At 35.0% G+C, this 13645-nt stretch overlaps 2 long non-coding RNA genes across 3 annotated transcripts in view; one reads left to right on the forward strand and one right to left on the reverse strand.

The window, feature by feature from the left end:
* Window positions 1-13645, forward strand: part of LOC144334859 (uncharacterized) — a 1627235-nt gene that overhangs the window by 1228546 nt on the left and 385044 nt on the right. Inside the window, exon 8 of one of the 2 annotated variants that reach the window (XR_013405115.1) lies at window positions 8979-9012. This is a non-coding gene — a long non-coding RNA (uncharacterized LOC144334859). Of the gene's footprint in view, window positions 1-8978; window positions 9960-13645 lie in introns of those variants that run through there. The other variant, XR_013405114.1, reaches the window with a different exon arrangement.
* Window positions 1-13645, reverse strand: part of LOC144334860 (uncharacterized) — a 125918-nt gene that overhangs the window by 104613 nt on the left and 7660 nt on the right. The window lies entirely within an intron of this gene.

Genomic DNA, 13645 nt, shown 5'->3' on the forward strand with positions numbered 1-13645 from the left:
GAATGTGAGATGTCTTGATTTCAGTGAAAAGGTAGAAGTTTGTAGAAAAGACGGAAGATGCTTTTCTTAATATTTCTTGAAGGCTCAAGTTTTTCAGCCATGTAGCATTCTTCTATTTCTTACTTCCTTTATTCATTCCATTTATTTATTTCATGGAATAGAACTACAGCTTAGTGTTTACTGCAAGTTTAATGTTCTAAGCCTTCTAATTGAGAGTGAAAGACAGAGACAAAAGAAGGCAGATTTTGAAAGTCCCTAAGCCAAAATCAAAGTAATGGCCTAAACAATGAGTGGCCCTTACCAGCTTTTTAACAGCAGTTTTCAGGGGATAATTTTAATATGTTTCAAAAACATTTATCTTCTTAGGTATATAAACATTCTCCTTAAAATCTTATTTTAGCTATTCAGTTTTCTCGGTATATTTTATTCCTCTAAATAGAGTACAAAGGTAAATTTTAACATTAGCCCTTCATATTCCAAACCAAAGTTATCCAAATAACACATTTTTAATGTACAAGGAAAATAACAGCAAAATTAAATGGCAAACTTGCAATTTTTTTAGCACAAACAGATTAGTAAACATGCAGAAAATATGCAGAGCTCTAGTGTTTACAATGTTTTAGCAAATTACAAATTATCTCAAGAAAGAGAAAAGCCAAAGGACAAACATCAATACACATTCTAAGGCTACAAAAAAATGATTTTGGTGTTGGAAAAAATTCTTAGATGGAAACAATGATGATAATGGGGGAAAATACATTTTGTTAAACTGTCTCCCCCAAGGTATAGGATAAAAATTCAATTTTGCACCAACCACAATAATGTCTTCTAGAGAGCATGCTTTATTCACAGCTTTATTTTGCTTTAAAAAAGAATAATCTAACAGAGCACAGACCCAGACTATAACTTAGCTAAAGCACAAGTCCTGAATTTACAATTTTATTAATTGAAACTGAAGCAGATTTACCCAGGCTAATGTTATGAAGCATGCCCTGGAGCAGAATGTTTCCCCATGAAATGTGTTTCTAGTGATGTCTATCTGCATATTTCTATTTAATTTAGGATGGCAGGGATTCTAATGGTTTTCTTTATTTTCACCTTATTTCTTCTACTGGAGTTAGACATACATTGTTGCTTTGCCTGCAACTTCTATGGTGATTGGTAACCCTCGAGGAACCTGAGAATCCGTCACTTTAATCCAGAAGCCATTGCAATTTTCCATGTTCAGTTATAACTTGCAAAAATAGGATCAAATAGAGTAAAGAGAACAATATTAAGCTGCAACTACATTGTAAATTTGTTATAACTCCTTTTCCCAAAATGCATAGCAGAGAAAATCAATATCATAATGTTATTTATTCCTACTGAAAAAATTGTCTGTGAGTTTTAGATTTTGAAAGGAATTGGGAGGAAATGAAGGAGAGTGTTTCCTATAAGAAATGCTTCGTGGCTGGAATAATAAAGAGCTGGTTGAAATTGACACATCATTAGGGCGCCACTGGGATGTTATCCTGAATCCAGAAATGATGGGGAAATAAGCATTTTATGGAGTCTAAACCACAAACCAGTTGATTTTGTTCACTGGGGCATGAAGTATAGAACGTGACATAAAGTAGGGACTTGGAAAAGACTAAATTAAACCATCCCATCTAGCACAGGGCCACATAATTTTGTTGCAACATGTCTTCAGTTCCCATTCTTAATATTTGGACTTCTTGGGCTCTGGCCTAAACTCTCTAATGTGCTACCTATGTACTCTCCAATTCTCTTGTCTTCATCCATGATCTCAGTGATAATGGTTCTCAATGTTTATCTCTAGTCCTAGACTCTCCACTGAACTACAGGTTTCCACATCCAACTTCCTACTTGACACTTGCACTCATATATCTAATATATGTCCCATCTACAATGGCTAAAATGTGTGTTGGTTCTAATTAACACAGATGATACAGATATAGTAAACCTGTATTTTCCTGTTCCAGTCTTGTTCATCTCAGTAAATACCACTAATATCCACTTAGTTACTAAAATTCCAAACCAGCAATTATCCATAATGCCTTTTTTTCACTCATTACTCTCCAATCCATTAGCAAGACTTGTTCCACCTTCAGAATATATTCCAGATCTATACAAACCTCTCCAGTTTTCTCCATCTCCAGCTACACTTTGGTCTAAACCACTACTAGCTCTTGCCTGGAAAGTTTCAAACCTGATCTCCCGTGTTTGCTCCTTCCTTGGCTTTCAATTTTCTACAGAGTGGCCGGAAACATGTTTAAGACAAAACCGTAATGTCACTCAACTTCTTAAAACCCTCCAATGACTTTGCATGGCCCTTGCAATATAAACCCAAATTTCTTGGCACTGGCCTACTTGCACTCTTAATCTGGCCACCTACCTCTCTAACTGTATTTTTTACCACTCTTTTCTGCTTACTAGATTCTAGTTACATTGGCCTTCTTTCTGTCGCTTGAATATAAGTGCACACAAGTCCTTGTGTGCTAACTATTCCTTTACATAAACATTCTATCTTCTTACCTTGCATGACTGGCTTGTTCTGTGTTGCTCAGGCCTGCCCATCCAATCTAAATATTCCTCCTTTGAGCTATATTGCATGTTTTATTTTCTCCATTTCACTAACTATCTGAAATTATCTTATTCCTTTATTTGTTTAGCTGTGTGTGGTCTTTCTCTTGCCTCTCCATGTCACAATAATGTAAGTAGAAAACATGTCCACATGGTTACCACTATATCCCCAATGCCTAAAATAGCATACAAAACATATTGTTAAAAATATTCATTTCTTAAACATTTAAAATTTTGTTTAATTCAGAAAGAAAAAAATTAATAAATTATCTCTTACTCATTTTAACCCACTATATTTGCCTACTGATTTGTTTGATATTACACCATTTATTCACTGGATTTATCACATGGTTAAGATATTTTTTACAATGTAAGAGAACAGGGAGAAATGAAATAGAGAAATAGAGTTGTTTTTTATTGAAGTGCATGGAGGTATGGAGAGTGACTATGCAGTGCTTTCAAAATCTAAGGAGTGCATCTTACTTGAGATATGATTAGCTTCCTAGAGAGAGAGAAAGAGAGAAAGAAAGAAAATATTCATATCAATATTTAGAAATGTATCACAACTTATACATGTGATATCACAATTCTTGACCATTATTCATACATTAATCTTTTTAGATTAGTTCTGGTCTTTTTTTTTTTTTTTTTTTTTTGATATAGTGTTTTGCTCTGTCGGCTAGACTGGAGTTATAGTGGCACAATCTCAGCTTACTGTGACCTCTGCCTCCTGAGCACAAGCAGTTCTCCTCCCTCAGCCTCCCAAGTAGCTGGGATTACAGGCTTGTGCCACAACACCCAGCTAGTTTTTTGTATTTTTAGTAGAGACGGGGTTTTACCATGTCGGTCAGGCTGGTCTTGAACTCCTGACCTCAAGTGATCCAGTAGCCTTGGGCTCCCAAAGTGCTGGGATTACAGGCATGAGACACCGCGCTCGGCGCCTCATTTTTTTTTTGCCCCCTATTAAACAAATGTTGAACCATCTCACCCTAATTTTCACATCCCATATGCCCTCTCACTACATCATTTTTCATTGCTTCTCTGAGCAACATTATGGATAATTTCTTCAGTTCTGCTTGCCCATTAATTCTTCCTTTAGTGGTATTTAATATATCAGTTTATTGACTTAATTTCAATTATTACATTTTTCTAAAAATTGGTACCCATTGAAAATTGTCTTGTTCTTTGGATTAATATGTCTTTCACATATTTGCTCTTGACATCTTTTATTTTTAATAATTTTAAATACTCATTTCATAATCTATGTTTGGAATTGCTTTATCTCAATGTTTTGGTATTTTTAATCTTGATTTTGATCTTTGTACTTACTTTCACTCATGATTTCCTCATGTGTTTTATAACTATGGATTTGAGCTTCTACTTAACAGGACTTTATTTAGAAATCCTAAATATCCTCTGTTGAGAATGTACCCTTCCAGAGAAATTGGTGATTAAATGTATGAGGTAACAACACAGGAACACTTGTTTTGATAAATCTTCCTTTAGGATTTGTTTGTCCTTGTGGGTGGTATACATTCAAACCTGAAACATTTGTGAGAGATTTTTAGGAGAGACTTTTTATCACTTCTCCTAGAGATCCCAAGGCTCTTCTTTAAGATTGACAAATGTTGCAGGGAACATCCAAATATCACTGACTGCATGTTAACCATTTCCACTTTTCTCTTCATTTTTGGCCACTGGACATTTCTGTACTATATTTTTTCAAGGGTGCATTACAATATTTGTCATATTTTATTCTAGTATTTCAAATATGTTTTGCATTAAGATTGTTTACTGTTGGTTTACAATATCTGACACATCTTTTTGGCAAAAATGAACCCACTTTCATTTGTATTTTTATGTTTTCCCTGTAATAAACATAAAGAACTCACAATTATGACTACATTAGTCCATTCTCACACTGTTGTAATGAACTCTCTGAGACTAGGTAATTTATAAAGGAGAGAGATTTAATTGACTCACAGCTCTGCATGGCTAGGGAGGCCTCAAGAAACTTACTATCACAGCGGAAGGGGAAGCAAACATGTCCTTCTTAACATGATGACAGAAAGAAATGCCGAGCCAAGAGGGAAAAGTCCCTTATTAAACTGCCAGATCTTGTGCAAACTCACTCGCTATCAGGAGAACAGCAGCATAGAGGTAACCACCCCATGATTCAATTGCCTCTCTCTGGGTCCCTCCCAGGACACATGGGGATTATGGGAACTACAATTCAAGATGAGATTCGGGTGGGTACATAGAAAAACCCTATCAATGACTGGAAGAAGTCATTTGTATTTCAGGGGAAAAAGTAAGACATAACATTTGGCCTTCTTGTTTTTCAGAGAAAGGATGGTCTGTATTTTTGGCTCAGGGGCTGTTTAAAGAATATATGTAGTAAGGTCAGTCATACCAATTATCCTTCATACCCAGTTCCTTTCCCTGTTACCATTCACCTTCTGCCACTTCAGTCCAAGTCCTGAACTTACTCCTGACTGATATGAGAGATAAGGAATGGAGTTTGGATATGAGAAAAAGGAAATGCCAAAGGAAAGAGATATCTGATGTAATTAGAAAAGAGGGAGATTTCTCTGATGACTTGTGTATATATATCTGTATGTATGTGTGCATATGTGTATGTGTGTGTGATAGAGACAGATTATATGTATTATATCTGCATGCATGTATTTCAGTTATATTATTGAAACTCATAAGAATGGCATTGCAAAAATAATTTTCTATGCCCAGAATGGGTACCTATTCGCATTTACTTTTATAATTATTTCTATAATTGGTTCCACAAGTCAATACTGAAATAGCTGGCTTATTCCTACCACCTGCCTAGTACAGATATACAGAGAAGGTAATAATACATATTTAATTTTTTCTTTGCTTTATTTTCCAACAAATCATATGATCACAATATTGGGACAATATCCAACTTAGTATTCTGTTCCTGCATTCAAATGCCAGGATTCTTTTATAGAAAATAGACACCCTTTATAAGAATTAAATGGTTGAATATGGAGAAGTGGATGGGTAATTCTAAATGATATTTGAATAAATTTGCATCTGAAAGGTTCTCAGGAAACTTCTTTTAAGAGAAACTTTCTGTAGGTGCATATGCTGTCCATAAATCACTTGATTTGCTTTGACTCTATTTCCTCACTCTTACCAGCATTGCTAGAGTCAAAGCAAAAGCTCCAAAATTGTTTACAGTATCTTCCTTCTTCTCTCAATCAATTGTTATACATTTAGTGATTATCTGTTTTAACTGTTAGGATTTCTGTATTTTTCAGATGCCACTCTCAGGACCTAATCAAAATTCTATAGTAGGTGGAGAGATGTGGTGGAAATGAATGGAAAAGATACTTGGCCTGAAAAAAATTGTGGGGGTTGGATAAAGGAAGTGAATTAGATCCGCAGTTAACAAATATAGATCATTGAAACTATGTTGTAGTATTAGAAGGACAGATTTTGATTGGTCCTATTATCTGGTGTTTTCAATCATGTGAAAGAAAATCTCCTTTTAAATGCCCTCAGAACAGATACTGGGGACATTTAAATATTCCCTGCTTTATGTTTCTCTCCAGGGAGAGTTTCTTATTTAAATTTTGGTTACCATTTGAGTAAAATAGAAGACTGCCATTGAGTCATTATTTATAGGGAGCCATAGATCTCTGCAGTTCCTTGCCCAACTATATTACCTCTGGCACGGAAGTGTAAGGCAGCAATAAATCAATGGGTACTTACAACTGATATTTTTCTATTTACTGATCTACTAGTGCCAGTCCAAAAAAAAAATCAGTAGGTAAAGTTAGGTCCACATTCTATTTTTTTAGGAAAGTCAAAATAATATAGATGATAGGAATTAATAATTATAACAAAAATTCAATTCACTTTTATTAATATTTCTAAGGGTACTTCCATGATTACTGATTATTCTATTTAGATCATGTATTAGTCTGTTCTTACGCTGCTAATAAAGGAATACCCAAGACTGAGTAATTTAGTAAAGGAAAGATGTTTACTGGATAATTTAGCAAAAGAAAGATGTTTAATTGATTCACAGTTCCACATGACTGGGGAGGCCTCACAGTCATGGTGGAAGGTGAATGAGGAACAGGAGCAAAGTCATGTCTTACATGGCAGCAAGCAAGGTAGCGTGTGCAGGGGAACCCCCCTGTATAAAATCATCAGATCTCATGACACCTATTCACTATCATGAGAACTGCATGGTAAAGACCCACCCCCATGATTCAATTACTCTCACTGGATCTCTACCACAATATGTGGGAATTATGGGAGCTACAATTTCAGATGAGTTTTAGGTAGGGACATGGTCAAACCATATCAGAACACCTGGAAAACTTTGGCCTTTGGAGAGGAAAATGTCCACTAATAATCTAGATGTAGACTCAGACTAACAGCACATTTTAAATTACTGAGTATTATTCTACTCTAGGGGTGTCTTTAAATCACAAAAACTTTGGAGAAAAATCATAATTGTGTGTTAAGTCATGTTCCTCCTATGATGAGAACTAGAGGGGATTGGAATGAAGAGCACAAAATCTGAGAAGCTGAATGTTGAAATATCACATTCCATGCTTAGGTACAAATAACCTAATAAAGTCCTCCCTCTTACCAAATTAAGAAACCAGTGCTTTTATTTTAAATACTTATGTACAAGTTTTTACTTCTGTTATTTAAGATTTTATTCCATAATACCTTCTCTTGATATATAATATATTGTATGAACCAGTAAGAAAAGTTCTTAATGAAATAGCAGAATAGTGGATTGATAATTTTTTTAGGCAAACAACGCAGAAAACCTTAATACAAGTAACTACACAGAATGGTTTGCCAACATTTTGAAGTCTAAAGTGATTGTGGGTCCAGAAGAATAGTGAAGTATGAGACACTGTGGGTATGTAATACACCTGTATGCTTCATATAGGCAGAGTCTGATCTGGCATAGTTGGCTAGGAGTATAAAATTACCAACAAGGCAATGTTATTATTTCATTCTCCATAAGAAGATAAGTTCTGTTTTCTAAGATTATGCTAGTAACTTCCATCTTGGTGCTGGGGTGACCATGTTCATAGTTCAAAGCAAATCTGTCACTGTTCTTCAAAACACTAACTTTCCATACAAAATTTAACCCCGTGGGGGAAAAACATGTTTTTTAAATCTAGAAAATATAAAAAGAAAATGTATTCCCATATGGTAGAAAAAGTCTTAAAGAATTTTTCTAAAAATCATTTATCAGTGAAGAACATTTTTCACCCTCAATTTCTTTATTTTTTGTGAAACTAAAAAGTTTTATTCATAGGGTATATTACTATGTCTTTAACAGTCAAATTTTATTAGCAGAAACTACAATAGAAATTGCCCTTTTCACTTAAAGAATGATTGACAAAATATAGAAAATGTCTACCATATGCTATCTATACACTAAATACATTGTTTCCTTTAGCTCAACTAGCATCTTCTGGACATCTCTTACTTCAGAGGCATAGCAAGAAGTCTTCTGGGTAGGAAACAATGAACAGGGTTAAGGCATAAACACCAATATGGGCTCAACACACAAAATAGAATCTGATAAAGTACTGTAATAAATGTATAAAATATGGTAGAAACATCTAGAAAGAGAATAATTTCTTCTCTAGGTGTCAAGACAAGCTCTTTTGAAGAGATGTTAATTGAGCTGGCCATAAGGAATAGCTAGAAAAAAAATATTGAGGCAGAGCAAATGGAGTAAACTGAAGTATGGAAAGAAGGAAGGAAGAAAGGAAGGGAAGGTGGGTTTACAATTCGAGACTAGAGCACAAGGGAAAATAATGGGAGATAAACTTGAAAAGTAGCATGAGTATGCATTGGAGAATTATAGAAAACAATCATAAAAAGTTAGAATAGGAGCAACTTACTAAAGCTCCTGAATGCTATGCTAAATAGTTTGTTTTGAGTGGACAACAAAGAGAATTTTTGAGCTCAGGAAGGTGGTGTATATGGCACTATCAGAACTGAGTATTAGGACAAGTATTTCAAGATTGTATTTGTGCCAGGACCAAGATTGTATTAAAGAGATGACTCTGTATTTCTGCCTGCCTTTTAAACTCATATATCAGAAGAAAATATTGGTGCAATACATATATATGCCAGGTATGCCTATAAAAAAGATTTTTTAATAAACAACTAATAATCTGTTTTAATCCTAAAATGGTGGTGATGAAACACTTTCATTTGAAATAAATAATTGAGATCAGACAATATATCTTCATTGCTTACTTAATTTTACTTCTATAGATATGTTCATAACATGTGTTTGAAGACAATTTGAAAGGTTTTGATAGTTTTTATGATCACAATAACAAAATACATTTTTGTTGTTTCAGATGATGGTGCCTGTCCATTAACTGAACAACTGTGGTAAGTTTATTTTGCTCATCTTATGTCTGCACGGAATACTTTTCTTTTTGATATTCCAAAGGATTTATTTTACCCGTAAAATCTTCGGTTAAATTCTTTGAATGAGTTTCCTTTTGGCAATCCATTAGGAATTTTAGGATGTTTTGTTTCTTTTCAATTAAAACTAAGACTTTAGTTTTCAACCAGATTTTGTCAACAGAGATGTTTATTTTCACAGATGCTTCACTTACTCAAAGTTTAACAATCTTTCAATCAACTGGAAAAGTAATATCCTGTTGTTAGTTACTCTTTTAGTAGTTATAAGAAATACTTTATAGTTTTTAGATTGATGGCAGAATACCCAGTGTATACTGACACAAAAATTATTTTTTGTTTTCTCTATTATCCTTACAATAAGAGAAAGAAGAAAAAGAATTTACATTCCTTAGCTTACATAATTGCCTTATATTGCTATGATTATTCATTGGAAACTAAGATGAGTGGGTGTAACTTGGATCAATATAGTTCATCTCTGGAGAAGTTGCTACCCATTTATGTCTCTCTTGGAAGAATAAACACAACATATTTGTGTGCTTTCACAGTACTGGTAAACTGGTATTTTCAAGGATTCTCTGCACACTGCCAGACTTACAAAAAGAAGACTACATAAAATTGTTACTCATTTTACTTCTTGAGAGTTTACCAGTTTAGAGCATACTGAGAGAAAGTGTTGCATTTTTTGTTCCTATTCAATTGTGATAAGGAAAATGTTATGAAAGAATGTCTTTGTATAGCATCCTCCCCCTTCCCTCAGACTAGACTGCTTGGTAAAATAAGAAATGGCCAGAGTGGGAGCTGGTTGGCAGGAGGATAACAAGTTTGAAGGTGTAAAAAATTTACATAGGTTTTGGATAAGAAATAATAGAGCAACTGTATGGGATGCTGTGTGTGGTGTGACTTAAGAAAAAGCAAATGTTGAAGAAAAAAATTAAAAGCCTTACTGTATATTACATTGGTGCTTCTCAAACCTTAATATGTCTATGAGTAATGTGGGCTATCTTTTCAAAACGCAGATTCTGATTGAGAATCTGAGCTGAAGTAGGGCCTAATAATCTGATTTCTGTAAGCTCCCAGGTGATGCAAAGCTGCTGGTTTAAAAACCACACTGTAAATAGTAAGGTAGTATATAAATAACTCTCTTCCTTTGACTCCTCCCCAAGGGACTTCAATCAAGACATTAATTTTCAAATGTTTGATTTGGATTTGACTTTTAGTGCTTCTGATTCACTGTTCAAAGATTATCTTAAGATTACAGCAAAAATACTGTTTTAGTTCAGTCACATACAAAAAGAACTGGGTCTTGACTAGCTTCTATATCTGGTTTCCCTCTTATTGCCTAATTATTCCAGGGTAAACTGTAAAGGATTTTAAAAAGTCAATCTCTTTCAGTCAAGTAATTTTTGAGTGAACAAAATACAAGATTTTACAAAAATATAAATACATTATTCTAATACTGCAATCTATTCAAAGGCAATCATATCACTTTGTAATAGTCTAATTACAAAAAGCAACAACAATGGTTGTGGGTGTAGATAGTCCTAACCATAATACAAGCGGACATTATCATCATTATTATGCTCGAAAGTACTTGAGTTTTGCTTGAAAATGTGACAAAATGCTTTTGTTTTCATACCACATTCCTACTGACATTATGAATGCTTTCTAGTCTGATTGTTCAGCTTGTGCAGATCTCAAGATTACAGAGAAAAGGGGGTAGATGGCAAAGTTAGTGGGGTTGGTTAGTAACCATGAATAATGGGGCCAAGAGGAAATTGGTATAAGGAAATCTGCCACTGGCCCACTGGTGCAAGGAAATCTGAAGAATTTTCTGAAACCCAGAGTCTTGTAGGCACTTGAAGAAGGCCATAGAAGTAGAAGTTTCAAAATCAATTGAAGTTTTCTGCTAAAACTCTCCTTTCTTAAACCAGGTTACATATCAGAATCAACTGTGGAGTCGAAAAGGCTAGTTAGATCTGGGTACTACCCAAACCAATTACCTCAGAGTCTCTCAAAGTAAATGAAGCCTAACAGCTAAACTTTGATGCTTTAGCTCCCTGGTGATTACATCAGGAAATGGAGTTGAAAATCCCTAACATTAGGGCCTGTAATTTTACATTTTCAACAAGTTCTCAAGTGATGTTTATGTTGCTGCTTTGTGGACCACACTTTGAGTAGCAAGGACCTACTAGACGCCATACTTTTTTCATGTTCCTGGGAGGGTCAGCGTCACCTGGGAGTAGTCATCTTCTCTCTAAGGATGCGGGAAGAAAGAGGAAAGGAAGAAAGGAGAGAGGAGACATCCTAATGGCACATGGTAGAGACACGGTAGAATGCGCAGCTCCCCACAGGATTGAATTTATAGGTCAATGGAAAAACCCCTGTACCAAAATATCTTCTCTAATTAAATTATATGGTACCTGAACATGCATTATTAAAATTCATTTGATTTCACTGCATTCCAAAGCTGACTATGCAAACATGATCTTTGGTGCAATTGTTACAAATATAGAGCATGGAAGGAGGAGTAGAGGGGGAAGGGATCTGAATTTTAATAATCATCCCAGGTGATTCTAATCAGAAATGGAGCTTGGAAGCGATTGTTTTAGACCACACAACACCATCTTTCTTGACTTTCTTTCAATATGCATACATATACTATTCTATGCATTAATAAAGCTCAATATAACAAGATAATAATAATAACTAAGAGTTACATGCTGATGACTATTTGCCAGGCACCGTTCAGAGTTTCACATTTATAAGGAAAATCCTAAATAATATGTGCTATTATTACCCTCTTAACGTATAATAAAACTGGGGCACAAAAATATTAAATTGTTAAAATTTACTTAACTGGTAAGTGTTAGAACTGAGATTCAAACCCAGATACTCTGGCTCCACAATAAATGTTCTGTAAACTTCCAATAAGTTGTGAATTGATCCATGTATTCAACAAATGCTTCTGGAGGAGCTCTTATATACTAGGCAATTTTTAAGGTACTAGGAATAGAGCACTAAAGGCAATAAAATCTCTTCCCCTATGGAGATGTCCTTTTAGTGAGATACACAAGTTCTTATTTTTAGAACAGCCAGAATTTTTTAAAAGGCCTCAACATTCATGACATGAAGACATAGAATTCAAATATAGCCATTCCATTTGCTTTCAGAATGATTTTGTCAAATCTCTTTACCTGTTTAGTAATCTGATTAAATGATGTAAAGGGACATGTAAATAACTTATTTTTATTACTTTACATCATCTTTTAACATAATAAAAGTTTTGTGCATATGAATGGTTTAAAAAATAAAAGTTGTGTGTGTATGTATAAATATATATATGGTTTAAAAATATCTTAATGAAAAAGATTGATTCTCCCCATGGCAGTAGGGCATCATGAAAGCACTATCAGGAAAGTATTGGTGGCAATGTTGCGGTGTTTGTGTTGGCATGGGTACTAGTAGTTATGATATTTGTGATAATGGTGATGTTGACTGAAATGATGAAATTGATGGTAATTGCTACCACTTATTAAGCACTTACTATAGCTCAGGCCTTGTGCTAAATTATTTATATTCAGTATTTAATCCATTCCACAGCCTTGTGGAAATAATAATATATTTTAGAGCTCAAGAATCTGAGGATTAGAAAGCTTAAACTACTCACCGAAGTCACATAGCTCAGCAAATAACGGAGGCTGAATTTAACCCAAAATATATCAATTATCTATTGCTATGGAAGAAACCTCCCTAAATCTCAGTGGCTTAAAATAACAATTTGTTATTCCTCATGATGCTGAGAGTAGATTGACTGTGCAGTTATTCCACTCCAATAAGTGTCAATAAGGATCCCTCATGCAACTATATTCAGCTAAGAGATTAACTGGGGGTCTCAGTTCTTTCCCATGAGGCCCCTCTTTCTATATGGTGAGTCATCTTCCAACGGCTGTCCATATGTCCTTTCTATAGAGCAGACTAGCATGGTTTTTCACACAGCATGCAGCTCAGCTCCAAGGAGTTTTGCACAGTGCCTATCCTGGTATCAAGCTTGCTAACATCCCATTGGTCAAAATAAGTTACATGAAAAGCCCAGAGTTAATCAGGAAGATGACAAGTGTAAGCATACCTGGAGGCATGGTTCAGTCTATCACACCAGATATTGTTGCAGGGCTTTCTCCTCAGTTTAGCTAAAACCAGGTTCTTGTCACACAGCCAGGAAAGATTAGGTTTGTGGACACATAGAAGGGTGAGAAAAACAATTTATTGGGTGAAAAAGGAAAAAGAGAAAAACCTTCAGCAGAGCAAGAGGGAAGCCAATTAACCAGCTCCTGCCCCATCACACAGGAACTTAAGAGACCAGACTCCTCCCCTCTACAAATGACAGGAACTTCCATGGCTCCATCCCATTCTCCAAGTGTGCAGATTGGTCAGAAGTTCTCCAGGGATCCCTTTTTACCTAGCCGTGTCAATGTGGCTGACTCTAATTACTGTACTATAGTTTCACTACTATAGCATATTCCCTCCCTGAGGAGATTGAAAGTGATCACTGGAAGAAAGCAGACTACAAAATATTGTTGAAGACACATCATAGACAATT

This window comes from Macaca mulatta, chromosome 15 (assembly GCF_049350105.2).
Source record: "Macaca mulatta isolate MMU2019108-1 chromosome 15, T2T-MMU8v2.0, whole genome shotgun sequence".
NCBI classification, from domain to species: domain Eukaryota; kingdom Metazoa; phylum Chordata; class Mammalia; order Primates; family Cercopithecidae; genus Macaca; species Macaca mulatta.